The following is a 9,493-nucleotide window of genomic DNA, read 5'->3' as shown; positions in this document are numbered from 1 at the left end:
TTTTTTTTTTTTGAGATTAAAACTCACAGAAAATTCAAAAAGTAGTTATAGATTTTAAAAACACATGCAACATTCATATTTATAAAAGCAACACCTTTTTTGTGATTCAATATTATATACTGCAAAAAAATTCAAACTATTGTATTAAAACAGAAATTGTGGGCTTTTGCCACTTCCACTAGCAGTCCCTAGATAGCCACTCTTAAAAGTTTAGTATATAGCCTCTAATTCTGTTTCTATGCTTATACAAGTATATGCAGAGATTTTTTATTTAGAAAACAAAAATAAAGCCATATATTCTTCACTTCCCCCCTCATTTATTTTGAGCATCTTTCCACATCTGTTCAGATCTTTCCATCAAAAACACTGTCACATATTAGATCCACATTTCTTCAGAGTTCCATAATACCCCACTATATAGAATACCACAATTTATTTAACCAGTTTCTTCCATCTAGACAGTCATATTATTTCAGTTCTTTGCTACAGCAAGATATATATACTACAGTTTTTCATGTGTGTGCAAGTATTTCCAGAAGCTGAATAAATGATTAGAAATAGCTGGGGTCAAAGAAAGTGTAGATTTTTAAGGCTTTTGCAACAGACTACCAAAAGTTTAGGGAACTTTTACTTTCCCCATACACCTTTTTTGCACAGCTTCCATTTCTTACCATTCAGAAAAGTATCACTAAGAGTTTTTTAAATCCAGGATATTTATAGTATACCATTTATACAAAAAAAAAACCCTATACAATGTATATTGTAAAAGCATAGGAAATAAGGTCATAATATATTCAAACTTAATAGGGACTGCTCAGGCAGGGGGACTGACTGGGGAAAGGGCAAGGAGAGAGGCTCACTTTTATTCTGGCTGTTGTGTGTCACTGATATACTTTAAAATACTTTCCAGTATTACTGTCATAATTTCTAAATGACATAAAATGTATCAGCAACACCAAATTTTCAGGTCTGTATACATAACCTGCTAAGTTCATACAGTCAGACTCTCACTGCTCCCAATGTCAGCACAGACGTGTGGTTGGCTTTACTTACTTTACTCTGCTATGTATTTATTATCCTCGCAAAAATGTATGATTAGGTATTTTAAGCAAAAACCAACAACTGTAATCTTTTTGGAAAAGAAATTTCAGGATATATTTAAATAATGCTCTATTTGTACAATGTCTTCAGAATAGATAACATTACTTGCATACTGTTACTAATGTACAAAAGTCCTTCCTCATTCCAGTTTGTTCACCTTCAAATGTATTTTCTAGCAAATAACCTGTTTTGAATCAGGAGATTAAACACTATTTACGACCATCTACAGAAAATATTCTCTATTAGTACTTTTGGTGAGGAATCAGTCTTATGTTGAGACCTACACAATCCATAAACATCTTTTTTACTCTAAAGGTCTAATATACTCTTTTGCTGGCAGCTTATCCAATCACCTAAACAGGACTGAATATAGATGTTCACAGCAAAGCAACCGCAATATCCGAGAACACATTTGGCAATTTCCCATCAAGTAATAAAATGTAACATTTACGGTACTATAATATGCTGACTTTGAGAAGCAGCATGGTTAAGTACAAATTTCAATAGAGCTCTGAGATGGGGGTCTGGTGACCTGAGGTCTGGACCACTCTCATCACCAATCTGTTCTGTGACCTGCCTTTGGCAAGTCACATCTACCTCTCTGAGCCTCAGTTTCCCCATCTGTTGAATGGAAGGGAGAACACCTAGACTAGGTTCTTATTTTTCAGGGTCTCTAATTCCTAAGAGAGGCTGATGAAAGCTGTAAACTCTATTACCAAAAATATATGCTTGCACCCAAAAAACTTGTTTACAATTTCCTTCTGATATCCACTGTGAACTCCCTAAGACCTCTGTACTAAAAGATCTCTTGAGGTTGTTCTGCACACTAAAACTCTATGCTGATTTTCATCGAAGAAATATATGGACTACCAAATGGTACAATTAAGCAAAGATAATTTTGAAAGACATCACTAATTACTTTGAACCCTAAAATGTATTAACAGCTAAAATATATAGCAATCTTCTACAAACAAGATTTCCTCAGATGGATATCCACCTGACCCACAGACAAATGCTAAAATCACCTCTTTTTTTTTTCAGTCCTCTAGTGCTAAGTAACTGAAGGAGATTTAACATTCTTAACTATCCCTAAATGAATTAATTTACCTGCTTCCTAGTCCTACAACCCTACAGGTTAAGAACCACAGAGTGGTAACAGACAGAACAGTCTGAATTGGAGTGCTCACTCTACCACTTTCCTCAAAAATTTGAGTAAATTACTTAGCATCTACATGTTTCAGTCCCTTAGTCTATAAAATGAAAATAAAAGTAATAACCACCTCATAGTTACTGAGGATTAAATAAGGTAATATACATAAAGCACTTGGCATAGTTCCTCACACACAGTAAGCACTCAATAAAATGTGAGCTACTAGTATTAATTATAATAAAATGAAATGTAGTTTTCATACTGAGAAAATAATGCAGTAATTGCTACTCTTACACGTTTTTGGTACACATTTTTGAATAGTAAGTGGACATTTCTAAAAAGGAATTCCTATTTTTAGTAACTTTTTTTTCAGTACTCTCCTGCTCTGGAAAAATCGAAGTATGTAAACAGATATCTATATGACATACAGTGGTGAGGTAGAGTGGAATGAGGCCCAGCTGTAGAGCCAGACAGATCTGAGTTCCAGATCTAATTCAGCCACTTAGAATTATGCAACCTGGGCCACTTAATACCATTCTTCTCAGCCACTCCCCTACAGGTGATAAAACTGCTTCACCAGGGAAGAGAGAAGGTCCTGGCTAGCACAAATACTAATAATATTCAGGCCAATGATGAAGGACACTTATTTTATCTTATCAACATAAGTACTAACACAGTGTTTTGAGGGTCACACACTCTTTCCAAAGTCTAATGAGAGGGAGCCCCCTAGCTCCTAGAAATTTTTCAGGTATTTCAGGAAACACTATGTCAGAGATTTTTAAGCACATTATAACAAGGGGGACAGTAGCCAGTTTTTTTCTGGACGTGCAAGAGTCTGAAAACATTATCAAGTCAGTTTTCTGACGAAACGATTCACTGAACTTCGCTCATAATGCAACAATTAAATACTTTTTATTAGACTTCTCTGTTTCACGAGCTAACTTTCGCTATTTGGTGCTGTGTGTGAAAAGAAAACTTGATAAAAGAATCTACAAACTACGCTATAATTAGTTCAAATATTTTAAAATATGATACTAGAACACAAAACCCAAGAACCGAACCAAAAAAAAAAAAAGGTAATGAAGCTGACTGCATCCACTTCTTAGAAAAGCAGAGTCAATTCAAGTAATCAAATATGCCTCTAACTTTCAAAAAACATCTACAAACAAGGGAGTCATAATTTATAAAAACAAAACGGAGGCAGCAAATACACACCGTCTGTTGAGTAACTGAATATGGTTAATCCTTACTTCTACTCCCTGCATGGACCGCTTTACCCTTTGACTGGACCTCGAGGAGTAGGTAAATACCCTACTCACCAAGCTCCTCATTGTACTGTAGTGAAAGAAAGCAGTCCACGAGCACCGTAACCCAACTCTCCTCAACGCGCGCAGGGACTCGGTCCCAGACAGTTTCGTCCCAATGACCTTGGTCCCAAAGATTCCCCTTCCTCCCCGCTGCGGTTGCCACAGCCGCGGCAGCAGGTGGGAGAAAGCGCTCGGAGACCCGAAGGCAGGCGGGGAACAAGGGCTGCTATCAGCACCCGGGCTGGGCCAGCCCTCCGCCGCCGCCGGCACCAACCCCGCAGCGGAGCGCACAAGGCCCCGACCTTGCTCCCGCCTCCCCTCGACTCCTCGCGGTGAGGGCGGCTTCACAGGCAACCCCTTTCCCACGACCCCACATTCCGCGGCGCCGGGCACCCAGGGGAGGGGACAGGCCGGCCAGGGGCACGGAGGCAGGCGCACAGCCTGAGGAAGGGTCCTGCGCCACGTCACCGCCGCCGCCTCCAGCCCCGGGGCTCCCGGGACGCCCGGGACGCCCCGGCCTCCCCGGCCGGTCGCCCCCCGCGGGGCGCGGGGGCGTGGCCACTCACCGTCAGCACTCTGGCCGCGTTCTTCAGCTGAGCGCCCTCTTCCGGGGCCTCCAGCGCCGCCGCCATCGTCGTCTCTTTTGAATGACGCGCCACGCGCTGCATTCTGGGAGCGGGCTCCCGGGCGGCCAATCGCGCGGCCTCGTACATTTTTTAAGAAAAACGCGTTTTCTATTACTGTCATAATAAAGTACGAAAAAATTAGCGGCTTAAACAACACAAATTTACCTAACAGTGCTGAATGAAGGTCAGACACAGGTCTCATCAGACTGAAATAAAGTGTTGGCCGAGCTGTGGTTTTTTTCTAGAAACTCCAGAGAACAGTTTTCTTGATCATTTGGGGTGTTGACAGAATTCGGTTCCTTTAGGTTATTAGACTGCGATCCTTGTTTTTTGATGACTGTCAGCTAAGGGCCATTCCCAGGTTCTAGAAGCCTAGAAGTCACCATAATCCTTAGGTCGGAGCCCCCCTCCACACACACACACACACTGAATCTCTCCTATCTCATCTCTCTGATGTAGGAGGAAAGGGTCTCCACTTTAAAGGACAGTGTTGTTAGACTGGGCCTAGCTGAATAACCCAGGCTGCTTTTCCACCTTAAGGTCTTTTCTGGAATCACATCTGCAAAGATCCCTTCACCGTGCAAGGTAACGTATTCACAGGTTCCAGCGACTGGGGAATGGACATTTGGGAGGCCTGTTAATTATGCTTATAACCACAAATAGAAAATGTCCAGGATAAAACTTTCTAGAAAGCAATATGGCAGTAAGTATTAAAAACGCCAACACTCCATACATTGTGATGTATTATTTCCACAACTACAGAAATAAAGACGTGGTCAGGATTATTAAAGTGGCTTTTTCATCATAATGCTAATTAAAATAATTTTAAAAGTGAAAATATAAATCATATATATACTTGACTATTGTGAAGTGCTTTAATTATGGTGTAATTATGGTAACTTTTATATGTATATATAAAATGAACCAGTATGAAGCCTTTAAAATTCAAGAAATTGAAGAATATCTAATGACTGAAGAGTGCATGACCAATGTGAAGTGAAAAGAAGCTATAAACACCACCATGTGTGCATTATGTCCATATATATGTGTGTATATGTTTTTGTATAGGTATATATGGATATATGTGTATCTATAGAAAGATACACATATATGCATAAACATACAAAAACACATATACATCCATACATATGGGTACATATGGATGTAAATACATACATACACATACGAAGAGAAATGAAGAGAGAGGAAAGGAATAAAATAAAAATATAAGCCAGGTTATCAATATTTAATTAAAATTCAGGTACGGTGACCAACCTCGATTTGCCCAGGACTCAAGGATTTCCTGGCACACTAGACTTCTAGTGCTAAAAAAACAAGCGGTTTCAAGCAAAATCAGGGTACTACATTTTATCATTTCCTTGAGGCATTTCTGTAATTTTGTGTTTCTTACAAAGAGCAATCAACTGAAAATCATTAGAACTCCTGCAGGTATGTTATTCTGAGCTGAGGGAAATGCCAGAGTCTGGGTCTGGGAGACATTTCAGAAGCCTCAGGAACATTCAAGAGTGTTACAAATCCTCTCACTGTTACAGATGAGAAAGAAGTGCAGTTCCTTCCACCACGGAAATAGACCTGCTATTCCAGGGCAGATTCCGGAAGAAGCACGGTACTCTCCTGGATGGCAGCCCCAGGTAAGCAAACAAGACTCCTCTCCTCTGATTCTTTGTGATAAGAGGGACCCGGGAGATTGGAATCGGAAAAGCAATCAATTAAAAACCATCAAGCTGAAACTGAACACTCGGGAGCTGTATTTTGCAATAACAGTTTCTTATTGAAGGTCCCGAGCGTGGGAACGCAGCCGGCGCTGCTGATGCAGCGGAGTGAGTAGGCACGCGACAGCGGAGGCGCTGACTCCGCGGCGGCGCGTTGCTAAGCGCCCGCGCTGGCGGATGCCTAGAGGGAGGTGTTCTACATTTTTCAATTAGCTCCTGTGAGGGAATACATTAGTGTTTATTATACCGACCTAAAGCTTCTCCAGTTGACTTAATGTTCTGCATTTGTATCTTTAGAAATGTAGAATAAAAACCAGTTGTTATTTTTGACATAAAAATAATAAAGCAGGTTTGGTTAAGAGCGCTTTAGAGTATAGTACGTACTATTGAATCAGGTAAACGACTCCAATTTTCTAAAAACACTGATGGAAACAAAACAGTGACTGTTTGGTACGTGACATGGAAAATTTAACAGCACAATGATGCCTTTACAGTGCTTTCAGGTGCTAACCTCGAAGCTCTTAGCTTTCATAAACCTGATTGTGATCTTCATAAATAATGAAATCAAAATAGTGCTTGAGGACCAGTTAACGCCTGTGTCCATTAAGCGCTTCATCATAATTTCCCACTTAACTGAGTTGCTGTGGGTACCTTGGAGGGGCAATCAGTAGTGTAGTTCCCTGAAATTTAGATAAAAATCAGTTGGGGAAAAGGGGGAACAAAAACAATTGATCATAATACGATTTAAAATGAATATGAAACCATTTAGACTCACGACTCTGCCTCAAGTTAAATTTTTTTTAAATTTTTTAAAGAGTAGACTGTTTTGAATGTGAAATATTAGGAATAAATAGTTTAGTTTGTTTATTTAGTTTAACTTGATGTCACATAACACAGTTACTTCTTTACAATAGTAAAGAAGTTTAATAGTTACCAAACTGATGTGGATAACAGAGAAGGTGTGGTGACTAGAGATATTCACTGGTATTTCCAGTGCTTGTTCCTCTGTCTGTCCCATGGGCAGATTGTACTTCCATGCCATCTTGAAGACGGGCACGCAGTATGACCCACTTTGTGTTCCTCTTAAAGGCCTCTGCCTTTAAGAGCTAGTATGAGAATCTCCATGTCCCTCTGACTTGTCACAGTGACCAAGGGTATTCCTGTTTGATAAAGACCCCAACAGCCCAAATGAAGAAAGACAACAGCAGAACCAGAACCCTCCACTCAGTTATTAGTTAGGAAACTATTGGAGTTGGATGAGGCAACCCATGTGATGCTGTGCCATGCTGTACCACACTGTTCCATGTGTTACACTTGAAACCAGGGCAAGAGCCTGGCCTGGACAGCTAGAGACCTGGGAGCTCTGTTCTGTGACATGTATGACATATCAATACTTTGTCATATTCTTTGGCTGCTCCATCAATAAAGTTGAGATAACATGTGCATCAGGAGTTATGGAAATCCAACAGACAAACTCCATTTCACGTCTCTTGAAGCTTTGGCCGGCAGAGACAGAGTAGGGTGAGGCAGTGCCTAGGATCCACACTACCAAGCCAGCCAAAAACATAGGGTCAGGGCAACGTCTATCCATATCCCAGTGGCACCCCCAAAGCCCCAGGAGCAACTGAACAGCTTGCTGCCATCAAAGTTCCAATTGATTCCATGGAGTTATTATAAAGGACAATAATAGACATTATGGGTAGTTTATTGAGTCTCAAATGGTCCTCTGTGCTGAGCAGTTATTAGGCACTGAGTGGGTATAGGTGATGGAAGGGCTCTGTAGAGTGAACTACATATTCCCAAGTCCAAATAGATTCTATTCATGCTCCTCTTGTTAAGACCTATGAAGTCATTCAAATAATTTTATATGTATATTCCAACTGAATCCACAATTGCTGATCTCTGGTCCATGAACCTACAGAAACAAGACATTGGAGATTCTGGGGCCTCTGTTAGAATGACGACTCAGCCTGTCTCAGCGACCAAACTGGGAGACCCAGTGTGTAACTGGGCATGGTGAGTTCTGCTTTGGGGTCTTTACTAAAATGTCAGATTGACTCTAAGTAAATCATTTTACAACCCTGGGCCTCAGTTTCCATATCTGTAATGAAGCATTTGAACTAGGTTAATGGCTCCCAAATTGGCCATGGCTAAAAGTCACTGGGGGTGGGTATAGCTCAGTGGTAGAGCTCATGCTTAGCATGCATGAGGGCCTGGGTTCAATCGCCAATACCTCCACCAAAAATAAATAAATAAATGAAGTCACCTGAAACACTTCAAAAACAGAGAATTCAAGGCAGTATCTTCAAAGACCCTGAGTCAGTATGTGGGAGTTGGGGAAGGCATCCCTTCCGTATTGTAAATCCTTGGCTGGGGCATTCTAGTAGGACAGGCAGATCTGGTGGATCCTGGGTACCTCACTGCGTTTTTCTGCCTGGTTCTTGTCTTCTAACTTGGAACTGAATGATGGCGCTTGTTTTGACGGGCCCACTCACCAGCTCCGGCTTGTCACAGAGTAGTTGTACACCCTGCGACAAATTATTTCACTTCTAAAATGGATTCTCTCAATTGTAAAGGGAAAGGGTTGAATCAATTAAATGCAGATGTCTCTTCTAACTCATTCTATAATTTTGTGATCACTGAGGATGCTTGGGACAGAGAAATGAAAATGAGAAATGAAAGCAGAAGTCCTGATTCCCAGGATGCTGTCCATTCTCGTTAGCTTCCCTGAGACCCACATCAGAATCCAGATCTATTTCCACAGCAGGGGACCCACTTCTGGCCCTCTATTCACAGAGGCTGTTTCTGACCTCAGGCACCCCTTCACAGCCCCTGAGCCATGGGTGAGTTGTCAAAACTGCTTGAGGAAACTGGGAAGATGCTGAGAAAAAGGAGAAGGCAGAATAACCACTTCCCTGAAAAGACACAGCCAAGGCCGCAGGAAAGAACAGCTGCTGAATTTGCAGGGCTTAAAGTTTCGTTTTAACTTTTTATGTCAGACTTTCTTGAATGAGTTTCAAAACAAAACAAGAGAGGGAAATTGCATAATCAAAGTGACTTACCGCTTGCGATCTCTGAGCTCCCTGTAGAATTAAGACCCTTGGCGTGTCAGCCCTGGGGTCTGACCCCCATCCGCCCTGAGGCCCCACGACATTCCACTCCTCTGGTTCATGGCAGGATCCCAGGATCTCACTTCTCCTCTGCTTCTGGGAGACTCTTTTTCTTGATTCATCTACAACACAGACATTTTTGGAGGCCTATCCCTACCAGATATCTTTGGAAGTAATTTTAGGGAGAGCTTGTACAGGAGACCAAGAACCATACTCTGGGTCCCTTCCTAGTGAGTTCTCGACACGGCATCCCCCTCATTTGACTACTGACGACAGCTAGCTTATTTATCGCTTATCATGTGCTGCTCAACCTGCAAAGCAGATTGTGGGTATCAGGTAGTTCAATATTAACAATAAACTCCATTGCCACATAAGAAAGTAAAGAATAGGTAAGGAATTTGAAGTCTAGAGAAGTTATATAACTTGTGCCTTCTCTGACACAGATTTTAACTAGTGTTCCTAGTAT

General features: G+C 41.3%; 1 long non-coding RNA gene across 1 annotated transcript; it reads left to right on the top strand.

The window, feature by feature from the left end:
- Positions 1 to 4,676: 4,676 nt before the first annotated feature.
- Positions 4,677 to 8,207, top strand: LOC140686313 (uncharacterized). The gene is made up of 3 exons (XR_012060036.1): positions 4,677 to 4,769; positions 5,738 to 5,836; positions 7,839 to 8,207. It is a non-coding gene; the product is annotated as an uncharacterized lncRNA (long non-coding RNA).
- Positions 8,208 to 9,493: the final 1,286 nt, after the last annotated feature.

Source organism: Vicugna pacos, chromosome 16 (genome assembly GCF_048564905.1).
Source record: "Vicugna pacos chromosome 16, VicPac4, whole genome shotgun sequence".
Classification (NCBI taxonomy): domain Eukaryota; kingdom Metazoa; phylum Chordata; class Mammalia; order Artiodactyla; family Camelidae; genus Vicugna; species Vicugna pacos.
The sequence above is the reverse complement of the archived record's forward strand: the minus strand, read 5'-3'. Positions and strand labels throughout refer to the sequence as shown.